Source organism: Melospiza melodia, unplaced genomic scaffold (genome assembly GCF_035770615.1).
Source record: "Melospiza melodia melodia isolate bMelMel2 unplaced genomic scaffold, bMelMel2.pri scaffold_45, whole genome shotgun sequence".
Lineage (NCBI taxonomy): Eukaryota > Metazoa > Chordata > Aves > Passeriformes > Passerellidae > Melospiza > Melospiza melodia.
The window spans coordinates 2,336,409-2,350,807 of record NW_026948772.1 but is presented as its reverse complement, the minus strand read 5'-3'; positions in this window follow the sequence as shown (position 1 = coordinate 2,350,807).

Genomic DNA, 14,399 nt, shown 5'->3' with positions numbered 1-14,399 from the left:
CTGTGCTCCAGACTGCAGCCTCCCACCCCTCAGCCTTAGGCATTGAGCTCCACTGCCTGATTGCCAAGTCTTGTTCCTGTTGCTGTGGGGGAGGCCGAGCTCTGTGGCTTTAGGCCCCATTGAGCCAGAAGAGCAGCAGCTTTGAGCCCACAGGGGCCACAGAAAGGCCCTCTTGGACCACGAGCGTTCCTGTCCTTGCCAGGCCAGGGACACATGAGAGTGCAGCGGACACCTTCAGAGTGCCACGCTGGCTTTGCACTGGGCCACCTCCCTGTGCTGTGCACGGCTGGCTCTTTGCTTTGCCGCTCTCGGCCTTGTGTCGTCGTACTCCTTTGGCTGCCTGCAGCCAGGGGCAGCCCTATCAGGAGGCTGAAAGGCCCCGTCTCCAACATCTCAAGGGGGAAATGGAGCTCTCCCGGCCCTCAGCCCACGCTGTAAGCAGAGCAGAGCCTTTTCCCCAGCCCCGATGGCTTTCTGCCTGCTTCTGGCCCCTGGCCACCATGACCCACTGCACTCGCTCTGAGTCACCTACAGCATGCCTGGTGCCTCTTGATTTGCTGACCCTGGGATGTGAGGCTCACTGAGGGAAAGGTGGCTGTCCCAGTGCTGAGGGCACACGTGCCTCACTGAGCCGACTTGAGGCTTCCCCAGCAGCTTGCAGGTGCCTTAGGTGTCATGTTACAGTGCTTGTGCTCCTGCCTCCTCCTGTCCCTCTTCTCACCCTCACCCAACCTGCACCCTCTGACCTACCTTCAATAAATCCTGTTGCATCAGACACGGTGTCAAGAGCCCTCCCTCGGCTGCCGGTCGAGCGCACATTACAACCTCCGGGCATGAGAGCAAGGTGGGCTGGGGGAGCTGCTCTCTCAGACCAAGAGGGAACGGCTCTCCACAGCACCTGCCCATGGACCTTCCCCGCACCAAATGAAATCATCTCCAAGTTTAGCTAGTGAGCTAGTAAGGTAGAACTCATTCATTGCCTGGAAATCTGGCACTAGTCTCTAAGTTCCATTAGGTTTCTTTATTGCTAACCTACCAGTATTACATTTTGACTCCCATTCTTCCAATTGTCCTGATGTCAGGAATTTATTGGTTGTTGGCTCTATTCCTTTCCTAGCTTCTAATCTTCAAGGGTATTGCTTTCTGACTACTGGCCTAACTCTTGTCTGTAGCTCAATTTTCATAGGGTCTGCTCGTTTGGATGTTCCTGGGCTATGAGTATCCCATACTCTTGGATACACCTGATTCAATACTTGCTCTAAATAGTTCTTCTTCTTTGTTGCTCTTGTGTCAATTGTCAGTCCTACTGCTAAAAGTGCTCATTTGTCTTCAGGTACCTTCCATTTAAGTTTTCTTTTTCTAAACAGAACTGTTGCTTCCAAATTTTCAAGCAAATCCCTGCCTAGGACAGATTTGGCTTAGTTGGGTAAATAAAGAAACGGATGCATTCCCAGCTTCTTCTTGATTTTACATTGAAGTGGTTTCAGGAAGAAAATTTTTTCTGGCTGGCCTATAGTGGCTCCTATTGCTTGAGATAGTTTTCACTTTTGGGTATCAGCGCTTGATTCAAGAGTGAAAATGTGTCTCAACAATTTCTTAAAAATTCAACTTCTTTATCATTCTTTAGCTGTATTTTAACCGGTGGCCTGCTAGGGTAAGAATTGCCAGTCTCGGTCATTTCTTATCATCTAGAGTGGCTGCAAGAGTTTTGTGTACTTTGTCTGCTAACTCTGGGCACTGGAGTTATTTCCAGTGTCCTGATTTCTTACAAGATGCACATTGATTTGGCCCCAGCTTGGTCTGTGGCTGCTTTGGACCTCCTCTGCCTCTGATATTGTTGCCCCTGCCTCTGCTTCATCCAGAGGCGTGCCACGTCCTCTCCCTGGTGCCGATCCAGAGCTGCCACCATGGCTGCAGGGAGCTCTTTTCCTTTTTCTCTCTCTTGATTATCATCCACTTTCTATGCTTTTCTCATTCATGCCTTTAAGTCTCTCTTTACAGGCTCTTTCAGCTTCTCAAGTTTCTGCCTGACATCTGGGTTACATTGCCCTGACATCAGGGAAACCCACTGCTGCTTTGCCATATGCCAGCAGGGATCCAGGGCTGTGCCTTTACGTGCAGCTGCTCAGAGCCTGTCCACAAAGTCAGCGGGTGACTCGTGCTGTCCCTGTGTAACGTTATCTCTTACTGACCAAGTTATTGCTTTTGGAAGGGCATTTTTTAATTCCAATGTGACCAGTTCCTGGTATCTGGTTAACATTGCACAGCTGCCTGCATCGTTCGCGTCCCACAAAGGGCTTACAATAGGACACAGCTGGTGCACTGTACCTTGTAAGGCTCCACTAGCAATTTGTGCCTGCACACGTGCTCTGGCTACCTTGATCACCAGCTCTTCTGCTGGTTGTGTTAGCTCTGTCAACATGAAATCAGTATCACCTCACTCTGGCTCTTGATTCTTGACTATGAACTCCAGTCTTTTTGCTACTTTGCTAGGGCTTTCTCTATCCATTGTAACTTTTTCCCACCAGCTGTTCAGGTCACTAGTAGAAAAGCAGATGTTCACCTCATGGCTCCTCCTGGGGGACTCAAGACTTGCCTTAAGGGGGTGACTAAAGGCAAAGCTTTCTTGGTTTTATTCCTTGGCTTGCTTGTCACTGGGGGTCTCTGAAATTGTCCCCTCACCTGGGGACAATTACTCATCTCATCCTCACTGCCATTTGGCTTTCATTCAGGGGCTGGAGTGGTTGCCTGAGGGGGAGTGTACCTGAGCTGGCCTGGACTAACTGGGCTCTAAGTCTTGGACACATAGAACACAATCTTCCTGGTGCATTGGAGCCAATTTTAAACATCTCTGCCCTATGCTGAATGCTGAACGACATCTCTTTCTTTTCTGCCTCTTATCTGTTTCCAAAGTTAGGACTAAAGGTCCTGTGGGGCCAAATCAAAGCCACATTCTTTCTGACACTCGGGTTTATTCTTCAGGGTGAAAAACATGTCTGCATATATCACAGGACCTCATTTTTCTTCTTGTCCTAAAAATAACATCAACTGTAACAGTGTATGGTAAAGTTCCATTAGGGCGTGACTTCTCACCACTTTCTAATGGATACCAAGCCTACCACTGGGAAGAGTATTTCTTCCGATTACCTTTCCTTCAAAAATTACCCTCTGGGATTCCTCCCAAATCTTTCTCATCTGCTAAATTACATTCTAGTGGACTCTTTTTAATACCATCTTTACTTCTTGTGTTATTCATTCTTCATGCTATCTAAATTTCCAAACTTATCAGGATGTATTAGTACTTCTCTTTTTCTTCTCTTTATCCCCTGTAGACTACACTTAACCCATACGGGCTGTCTCTGAGTCACCCTGCACCAATATACTTTCTCATAGTCCTAAACAAGCAATGAAAACAAAAGGATTCCACGTTCCACACAATCTACAAGGAATTGGGGTATGATCGGACATAAAACGAGTTTTGCAAAACACTGCCTGAATTCATACTCAGGAGTATATATTCATGTAAACCTAGAGGTCACAACCCTTGACTTTTGATGGAGTGTCTAAAAGCGTAGGTGACTGCTCCATGTTGCTCAAACTCTTCTCAAACTCAGACGGGCTTGGTGCTGTGCCCCTTTCCCTGGGGTATTCCGGTTCGTGTTTATTTATCAGTGATCGTAGAATGGTTTGTTTTCATGTACCCCGTATTTTCCCCAAGTTGGGTAACCGCTAGGTTATGCCCTCCCTCAAAGCTGTCCCTCATGCCATTCCCCACTCTTTGTTCCAGCTCCTTCCCTGCCTCTCAAGATAATCCAGCTCTTTATTCCTGAACCTTCCCTGTCACTTTTGCCTTGGACCGATCCCTGACTGCACCCCCGCTTTGGAATTCCTCTATTGCTGGAAGCCCCACTGGCCCATGGGACCTCCCCTCTCCCCTCATCTGTCCTAATTAGTGCCAAGCAACTGATGGAATCCCCTCGCTCCTCCCCTGCAGATTCCTTCTTGCTCAATCGTTTGTATCCACCCCCTGAGTTGTACCCCGATAAAATCCCGTGCAGCACAGAAGTGCTGGCGGCTCTCGTGCTGAATCCTTCCCTTGGAATAAACCTTTGCCTGTGGAACCTCACCATTGAGGAGCCTCCTCCTTCTCTTTGGCCTGCTCTGTGCTGCAGTTAGTAGATCCTGAACCACTGAGCAGTGGCTCACCAGGGTCAGCGGCGGGCAGAACCCACGCCTTGGCCGTTCCCCACTCCTGGCGCAGCGCCGCAGTTTTCCCAAGAGCCAGCCCGGGCTCCGCTGGGCTGCGTCAATGGGGAACCCGTCCCAGTGCCCGACCGTGCTCTGGGTGAAAAACCTTTTCCTGCTATGGAAATGAAACTTGCCCTGTCCCAGCTGCCTGCCCTTTTCTCCAGTCCTGTCACTGGTCCCAACAGTGACGAGAGCTGCAGCAGCCCCTCTGATTCCCCTCAGGAGGATGTTGAAGACCACAATGACGCCCTTTACCCTCTTCCAGGCTGAACAAAGTGGCCTCAGCTGCATCTAGGCCTTCCCCTCCAGACCACACTCCATCCTTGCAGTCCTCCTTTGCATTCTGGCTAATGGCTTCGTAACTTTTTCTCTTGTGCTGCCCAAAACTGCGCCCGTCTGCTTCCAGCGCTTCTCTTGGCTGCTGCTTCAGGGTGTGGCCACCATCATCAGAGACACAGAAGAGCTTCTCCTCCCAGAGTTGTCCTTATCCTCCGCACTTCCAAGTCTCTGCCTTGATGTTCACTGGGGAACTTGCCACTTTGTGGCCGCTCCTTGCTGTGCTCAGCAGGGACACAGTTTTGTTTGGACATGAGCTGCCGGAGCACGACATGCAGCAACTGAGGCTGAGAATAGCAGAGGCTGGGCAGATTCCATTTTTTCCAGAATGTGGGAAAGAGAGTGAGAAAAGCGCAAGGAAATTTCAGACTGTTACTTTGCAATTTAATTGCCCTGGGAAACTCAGCGATGGATGGTGCTCTGGTGCTACTGCAAATGCCTTCCATGAGAAAAATTCATTTCAGGAAGGAGCAACATCATCTGACAGAGACCAAGTGTGTCAGCAGTTGCTCCAGGTGCTTCTTCCATCAGCCCCTGCAGGAAGGAGCACAGCCCCTAATGCACGTGGGCTTTGGCTCCTTCTGGCACAGAAGCCCCCCGGGGGCACAGGTCTCTGGGGCAGGAGTCAGGCACCAGCGCTGCCAGGGCTCGGGAGGGGCAGGTCTGCTTGGCCGGGGACGCTGCCACACCTGCTGATGTCAGCGCTCCCCGGGCCCCAGGCCTCAGAGCAGCATTCGTGCCCGGGCCCGCACGTTCCTTGTGCCTTTAACACCACCGGGTTTAGGATGGCCACCAGCCGGGACGTGTCCCAAGGAGGCCCTGCCAGCTTCCCTGAAAGGCCCCGTGCCCTTCCCAGCGCGGCTGCGTCGGCAGCCCTGGGGGCTCCTACTGCTGCCCTGTGCCCGCAGAGCAGGGCAGCCTTCGCTGATGCTCTGAGCCCTTCCTAAAGATCCTGTCCGCCTGCCTTAGACACCTGGGGCCCGTCATTCCTTCCAACCTGGGCCTCTTTGGGTGGGCTGGGGGTGGCCCCATGCAGGCAGCCGTGGGCGCAAGGGCCCTTGGTGACACGATGCAGCACAGTCATTGTGACATGGAACCGGGTGTCCAAGGGACCTCTGTGACACCTGGTGACATAGGAGCTGGCGGTGACAAGAGCACGCCACAGTGCTCAGAGCAGGCGACGGGACAGGACGGGAGAGAGCAGTGCCGTGAGGAGCCCCCGCACAGTGCGCTCGTTCGCGTCCCACCCGAAGCTTTTCTGAGGGGTTGTTCCTACAGCTGAGCTCGAGGCCAGACCACAGGACTTGCTGACCCGTGGTCTCCCTGAGGCTTCTCTTCTGCAGGTGCCCTTGAGGCCAGATCATAGTCCTTGTCAGTAGTCTCCTGTCCTTGTGGCAGGAGCCCTTGTGACCGAGTGCAGGACTTGCTGTCCTGCAGCCTTCCTGAGGCTTCTTTCTTGAAGGTGCCTTCCAGGCACCACTGCAGGACATGCTGATTTGGAGCTTTTCCAAGGCATCTCTCCTGCAAATAGCCACAAATCCAGTCAGAGACATGGAGCAGAGACTCCCGGGAGTGCCCGAGCTGGCCTGGGTGGAGGAGGAGGAAGAAGGCCCTGGAGCTGCCCCGGCACAGCAGACTGAAGAGGTGGTGCCCTTCCAGCCACCGCAGGAGGGTGAGTGGCAGAGCTGGGCCACAGGACTGGTGCCTGCTGCCAGCTTGGCCCCACGCCATGCCGTGCCATTGTGTGCGGTGCCATGCTATCCCCTGGGGACATGCCCACGGCCAGGACAGAAGAGGGGCCGGGCAGACACCCCGCAGTGGCCGTGCTCCATCCCCTGGCACATCCCGGCGCTCTCTGCCTGGGCAGCGCAGGGCTGGGCCGTGCTCTCCGGCCTCTCCCGCAGCCCCTCAGCTCTGGCTGTGCTCGCTCTTTGCCAGATGCAGCCCTGGAGCGCACACAAGAGCAGGAGTCCAGCCGTGGCCGCTTCCGCAGAACAGCGCAGGTACCTGCAGCCACCCCCACCTGGGCTGGGCCTGCTGTCCCTGCTCAGCCCAGCACCGTGTGTGCCGCACTGCATGCAACATCCCCGGCTCCTTGCCCTTCTCCTACAGTTCGTTTGCAACTTCCTCAAGAGAATTGAGGAGCATGAGACCATTGCCATGGGCGTAGGCCTCAGACCACACTCGCCCATCTTCTACAGCAAGACCAGTGCTGCCCTGCTGTCTATGCTTGTAGAGGAACATTTTTACACTCCAAAGCAAGTAAGCAGCCTGTGGCCAGGCTTTGATCCTCCCAGCAATTGCTTGGCCTCCCAAGCCACGCATGCTGGTTGCTGTGAGCCTTTCAGGCCACATGGCAGTGTGGTGGCAAGGGAAGCACTCCTCTGGGGAAGCTGGGATCATTGCTCCCTCTGGCAGCTTTCCAAGTCTCCCCGTGCCTTCTCCAGGTGCCTGCCATGGTGAGCTACATCCACCAGTGGCTCATGGCCAATGATTCTGCTGAGCACAGGCTGGACAAGACCCTGCTGCATCTCACCGAAGCACAGCCAAATGACGCAGTCATGACGCTCCTGCGTGTGGCTCCGTCCTGTGACAGGTATGGGGCCCACCTACCCACAGGGCTCAGGCCTCCCCATCCCATCACCCTGTACAGCCTGCCCCAGGTGTCTGAGCAACAGAGACTTCCAGGGCCCTCTGGCTGTTCCCTTTCCCAGCCCTGCCAGGCCAGCCCCTGAGCCTGCTGCCATGCTCCCTTGCCGCCTCTCAGGGCTCTGTCCCCACAGGCCTGGGCTGTCGGGCTGCTGCGGGCAGGGGGCCAGTGGGCACAGGCAGAAATGGCAGCCAGCTCAGCTGCCCCTGGTGCTGGGTCTGACACCCCCCTGAGACACAACTCTAACCCTGCAGAGCTGCCATGGCCATGTGGAAGACCATCATGGGCTCAGCCAGGACTGTGGAGCTGGCGCAGCTGATCCTCCTGGATGTGCTGGGGAGCTGGCCAGAGTACAGCACCTGCACCTCCGATGGGGACGAAACGGCTGTCTTTGCCCTGGCTGTGAGTTTCTGCAACTGGCCTTTGCTGGCCCCAAGACTGCCTCTCCAGCAGCTCTCCATCCTCCTTCCCCCACTGCATCTCCCTGCCTCAGGCGCTGGCCTGAAACCTGGCCCAGGGGCAGCTTCAGGCCCACCAGGCCCCGTGCTCCCCCTGCCAAGGTCTCTCCGGGCCTCTCCCTGCCACGCTCGGGCCCTGCCACATGGACACCTCGGCACTGAGTGCTGTCTCGGGGGGCTTTGTCCTTTGCAGGCAACTGTGGTGATGTGGAAGATCCTCCAGGAGCCCTGTCTCCCACGGATTCTGAGGCTGTATTTCCCCCGCCTATTTGTGCATCTGCTATTCCAAGTGTTCTTCAGCACTCTGGATATGCCAGAGGCGGTGGACACCTTCTGGAAGGGATGCCAGGAAGAGCACGGCCTTGCCACCAGCCCCAACAGGTGCTCCATGCCACTCCTCCTGTCCCTGCCACGTGGCCTGCCAAGGAGCCAGTGCTGCCAGGGTGACCTGGGCTTTGCTCTGCACACAGGTTTGCAGTGCGCACCCTGAAGTCCCTGCTCTGCCTTCTCCGCTGCGAGGATGTGGTGGTGGCAATGGAGCGCAGGTGTGCCTGGGACACGCTGCTCTCTCTTGACACTCACCACTTTGCCGTGGCTCTGCTGGCCAGGTGAGACCCCCTTCTCCCCACTGCCTCTGACATTGCTGCTCTGTGCCCAGGTGCCCCACAAAGCGCCTATGCTCATGGGCCAGAGGGCCTTGTCACTGAGGGTCGGCCAAGCACACTGGAAAAGGCTGGCAGAGGAGGGTTCCCCTGAGCAACCAACTCCCAGATGGCCCATGTCCCCTTGCTGGAAGGCTGCTGGGGAAAGATGAGAACTGGATGAGTCACGCCTGGGAGAGGTTTGCCTCACTGGCTCAGGCTCTTGTTTCCTTTTTCCCCTCTTCAGAGAAATTCGCCGCTTAGCCATCCACTTTTGTTCCGCGGTTGCATTCTACCTGCTCGCCCTGCTCGGCCAAGAGATGCCATACTGGGATTTCCCTGCCCTGGCATTCCTTGTGGAGGTGAGCCTCAAGGCCAGCGCTGCCTGGCTGAGCTGCCTCCCAGCTCTCTGGCCTCTCGCAGCCACAGCTGCCAGGACAGTGCCCGTGCCCTGTGCTGCTGCCTGGGCCCGGCCCTGTGCGCTGCTGGGCTCCTGCCGGCCGGCTCCCCTGTCACTGCCCTGTGCCTTTCAGGTCCTCGAGTGCCTGGACTTGAGCGAATGCAGTGACAGCGTTCTGGAGATCCTGGCACAGAACCTGCAGAGCGAGCACATGGCCAGGCGTTACTTGGCACTCCGAGGCCTCGTAGTGCTGGGCAAGAATCCCTTGATGGTGAGAAGGGGGCAGTGGCTGAAGCCATGCAGGCAGCGTGGGGCTGGGCAACGCAGTCGCTTGGCCTTGCCTGGCCTTCGGCCGCTGGGGCAGCTGCTCCCAGCTCTCCTGCCTCCCGCTTCAGCTGCCCCAGCGCTTCGGGACAGGCCTTTGGCCTCTGGGCCCTGCAGCAGCAGGGCGGCCTTTCACAAAGTGGTGTTCCGCACAGGCCGAAAAAATGCAGAGCCTGACTGAAAGTCTTGTGGAGCTCCTGGAGGAAAATGACAACGACATGATCAGGATGACCATCCTTCTACTCAGATATTTGCTCCTGGATAATGGTGGCCCCATAGCCACCCCCGTGGCCCTGCAGCTGGCTGAGACGCTCCTGCCACTCTTTGACAGCGTAAGACTCTGTGCCCACAGCCACGGCCACTGGCTGCTGCCGGGACACTTGGTGCCCTGTGCAGATGCAGGCCTGTGCCCTGGGGGACCTGAAGCAGCTGATGCTCAGGTCTTTTGCCCTTTCCTTTCATCCAGGACGATATCCAGCTGCAGCTGAGCTCCATGGCTTTCTTTCAAGAGATGCTGGACCTGTTAACAGAAGAGGCAAGAAAGGCCCTCAAGTGCCACGTGCGCCAGAGCCTGCTCCCTCTCTACTTCCACTGCCATGATGAGAATCAGATTGTTGCTGAGGTGAGCACTTGTGGCCAGCTGCTGTCCCCCTGGCGGGGGCTTGGGCTGCCTCCTGCCCTGGCACCTTGCGGGCTGCAGCCTCCTCCAGCCTGTGCCACTGGGATGCTCCTGTGCCCTGGACTGTGGGGCCATCTGTGCATCTCTGCTGCTCTCCAGGCCTCCCGGGAAACGCTGCATTCCTCAGCCAGATTCCTGAAGAGGAGGCATATCGAACAAATGCTACATGAGGATCAGAGCTTTGGCGAGTGCCTGGTAAGAGCAGCCGAGAACCCCCAGCCTCAGCATGGCCAAGGTCCCTGAGGGCGGTGCTCAGCGTGCGGGGCTTGCGGCTGTGCCTGCTGCTGCAGCCAGAGGCCGGGCGGACTCTTCTCCAGGCTCCTGTGGGCCAGAGCCAGGTGCCCATGGAACCCCGGCACGGCCTGGCTGCGGGGCGGCACCGCGGCTCCCCGGGCAGCAGCCGGCCCTCTGGCCCCTGCCCCCGGGAGCCCTTGGCCAGCGGCTGCTGGCCGCGCCTCAGGGCTGTGCGGGCAGGGGAGGCCGGGGCTGGGCGCAGGCAGTGCCCGGCCCAGGGGCTGAGCCCGCGCCAACCCTTCCCTCCTGCCGCTCTCTGCAGCTGGCAGAGGACAGGAGCCGAGCGGCCGAGCACCTGCACCGGGCCCTGCACTACCTGCAGAGCCCACAGGAGCCCCTGCGAGAGGCGGCCATCAGGTTCATGGGTGAGTCCCGAGCACGGGCTCCCTCCCCGACCCGCCGCAGCTCGGCCCGGGCCCCGCCTGCTGCCCCGGCAGCGCCAGCCGGACCCAGGGCCGTGGAGCCCCGCCCAGCCTGGGCATCGCTGCTTCCGCCCTCTGGCAGCCGTGCCCTGGGGCAGAAGCGTGCGGCAAGGGCCGGGCTGAGCCCTGCCGGGCCAGCAGCGCGTGTGGCCACAGCGCCAGCAGCGCCGGTGGCAGGGAGCTGTGCCGCTGGCGCCGTGACAGGCTCTGTGTTCACAGGCATGGCGGGGCGGCACCTGAGGGGGCAGCAGCAAGAGCTCCAGCTGATCTGCAGTGGTGAGTGAGTGAGGGCAGCAGGCTGATCGCAGGGGCTGGCGGGGGCAGCTGCAAGCCCTGCCCCGGCTGCGGAGGGCTCTGCTCCCGTGAGATTGCAGAGCCACGTGTGCCATTCATGGCCAGCACCTTCAGACTGATCCCCTTGCTCCCTGCGGGCCATGGCAAGAGATGGCCGGGATGGCCCTGGCAGGGGGCTCTCCTCGTCTTTCTGCACATGTGGGATCTGACCTTGCCTCTGTTCCTCTCTCTTGCAGCCCTTGAAGAAATGGCATCTGACAGCAGTCCTGCCATCAGAGATGCTGCAGTTGAATTTTGTTTAGTTCTCCGGGCTGTACAGAGAGCCCCCTACTCCCCATGGCGCAGGCTGCGAGATCGATTCCGCAGTGCATGGAGGAAATGGCCTCGTCTGTGCGGCACTGCCTTGCTGTTCTGCTGGAGCTCCCCGGAGAGGTGATCTGCAAGACTGTCTGCTGGGGCCATTTGAGCCAGCAGAAATTTTCTTTTTCTTCTTCAAGATTTTTGTGTTTTTATTTTTGTTGGTTTTGAGTATGTCAATATAGAATATCTTTCAATACACAGAGTCCCAGGATCTTTCTTTTCCTGCACCGGGTCTAGAAGGCATAGGGGAAGAGGGGGAAAAGGGTGCTTGTGCACAGCCAGCGGCCCAGGCGTGCAGTGTCGCAGGGAAAATGGCCAGAAGCCCCTTGGCCTTTGGTGGTTCTGCTGAAGCCTTTGTGCTGGTGACAGAGCAGCTGGGCAGGGGCCAGAGCTGCAGGGATCCCTGCCAGAGCGGTGCCTGGAGATGGCCACAAGCCCTGTGCCAGGCGGGAAGGGCCATCGTGTCCTCCTGCCCGGGTGCTGCTGGCTGCTTTGCTGAGAGCTCCCAGGCGCCTCTGGATGGGGCTCCTCTGGAGCTGCTGTGGGGCTGCGGCGCTGCTGCCTGCAAGCTTGGCCAGGCTGGGGGAGACCCTGAGGGGCTGAGGCACTGCTAAGCCTTGAGCAATTGGCTGGCAGAGGCCATAGGCAGCCCCCTGGAATCAGGCGTGGAACCCTGGTCCTGGCCTTTCAGGGCTGTGAGGCCAGCTGTTGTGGGGCTGGGCGTGTGCCTTCCCTGTGCTCCAGACTGCAGCCTCCCACCCCTCAGCCTTAGGCATTGAGCTCCACTGCCTGATTGCCAAGTCTTGTTCCTGTTGCTGTGGGGGAGGCCGAGCTCTGTGGCTTTAGGCCCCATTGAGCCAGAAGAGCAGCAGCTTTGAGCCCACAGGGGCCACAGAAAGGCCCTCTTGGACCACGAGCGTTCCTGTCCTTGCCAGGCCAGGGACACATGAGAGTGCAGCGGGCACCTTCAGAGTGCCACGCTGGCTTTGCACTGGGCCACCTCCCTGTGCTGTGCACGGCTGGCTCTTTGCTTTGCCGCTCTCGGCCTTGTGTCCTCGTACTCCTTTGGCTGCCTGCAGCCAGGGGCAGCCCTATCAGGAGGCTGAAAGGCCCCGTCTCCAACATCTCAAGGGGGAAATGGAGCTCTCCCGGCCCTCAGCCCACGCTGTAAGCAGAGCAGAGCCTTTTCCCCAGCCCCGATGGCTTTCTGCCTGCTTCTGGCCCCTGGCCACCATGACCCACTGCACTCGCTCTGAGTCACCTACAGCATGCCTGGTGCCTCTTGATTTGCTGACCCTGGGATGTGAGGCTCACTGAGGGAAAGGTGGCTGTCCCAGTGCTGAGGGCACACGTGCCTCACTGAGCCGACTTGAGGCTTCCCCAGCAGCTTGCAGGTGCCTTAGGTGTCATGTTACAGTGCTTGTGCTCCTGCCTCCTCCTGTCCCTCTTCTCACCCTCACCCAACCTGCACCCTCTGACCTACCTTCAATAAATCCTGTTGCATCAGACACGGTGTCAAGAGCCCTCCCTCGGCTGCCGGTCGAGCGCACATTACAACCTCCGGGCATGAGAGCAAGGTGGGCTGGGGGAGCTGCTCTCTCAGACCAAGAGGGAACGGCTCTCCACAGCACCTGCCCATGGACCTTCCCCGCACCAAATGAAATCATCTCCAAGTTTAGCTAGTGAGCTAGTAAGGTAGAACTCATTCATTGCCTGGAAATCTGGCACTAGTCTCTAAGTTCCATTAGGTTTCTTTATTGCTAACCTACCAGTATTACATTTTGACTCCCATTCTTCCAATTGTCCTGATGTCAGGAATTTATTGGTTGTTGGCTCTATTCCTTTCCTAGCTTCTAATCTTCAAGGGTATTGCTTTCTGACTACTGGCCTAACTCTTGTCTGTAGCTCAATTTTCATAGGGTCTGCTCGTTTGGATGTTCCTGGGCTATGAGTATCCCATACTCTTGGATACACCTGATTCAATACTTGCTCTAAATAGTTCTTCTTCTTTGTTGCTCTTGTGTCAATTGTCAGTCCTACTGCTAAAAGTGCTCATTTGTCTTCAGGTACCTTCCATTTAAGTTTTCTTTTTCTAAACAGAACTGTTGCTTCCAAATTTTCAAGCAAATCCCTGCCTAGGACAGATTTGGCTTAGTTGGGTAAATAAAGAAACGGATGCATTCCCAGCTTCTTCTTGATTTTACATTGAAGTGGTTTCAGGAAGAAAATTTTTTCTGGCTGGCCTATAGTGGCTCCTATTGCTTGAGATAGTTTTCACTTTTGGGTATCAGCGCTTGATTCAAGAGTGAAAATGTGTCTCAACAATTTCTTAAAAATTCAACTTCTTTATCATTCTTTAGCTGTATTTTAACCGGTGGCCTGCTAGGGTAAGAATTGCCAGTCTCGGTCATTTCTTATCATCTAGAGTGGCTGCAAGAGTTTTGTGAACTTTGTCTGCTAACTCTGGGCACTGGAGTTATTTCCAGTGTCCTGATTTCTTACAAGATGCACATTGATTTGGCCCCAGCTTGGTCTGTGGCTGCTTTGGACCTCCTCTGCCTCTGATATTGTTGCCCCTGCCTCTGCTTCATCCAGAGGCGTGCCACGTCCTCTCCCTGGTGCTGATCCAGAGCTGCCACCATGGCTGCAGGGAGCTCTTTTCCTTTTTCTCTCTCTTGATTATCATCCACTTTCTATGCTTTTCTCATTCATGCCTTTAATCTCTCTTTACAGGCTCTTTCAGCTTCTCAAGTTTCTGCCTGACATCTGGGTTACATTGCCCTGACATCAGGGAAACCCACTGCTGCTTTGCCATATGCCACCAGGGATCCAGGGCTGTGCCTTTACGTGCAGCTGCTCAGAGCCTGTCCACAAAGTCAGCGGGTGACTCGTGCTGTCCCTGTGTAACGTTATCTCTTACTGACCAAGTTATTGCTTTTGGAAGGGCATTTTTTAATTCCAATGTGACCAGTTCCTGGTATCTGGTTAACATTGCACAGCTGCCTGCATCGTTCGCGTCCCACAAAGGGCTTACAATAGGACACAGCTGGTGCACTGTACCTTGTAAGGCTCCACTAGCAATTTGTGCCTGCACACATGCTCTGGCTACCTTGATCACCAGCTCTTCTGCTGGTTGTGTTAGCTCTGTCAATATGAAATCAGTATCACCTCACTCTGGCTCTTGATTCTTGACTATGAACTCCAGTCTTTTTGCTACTTTGCTAGGGTTTTCTCTATCCATTGTAACTTTTTCCCACCAGCTGTTCAGGTCACTAGTAGAAAAGCAGATGTTC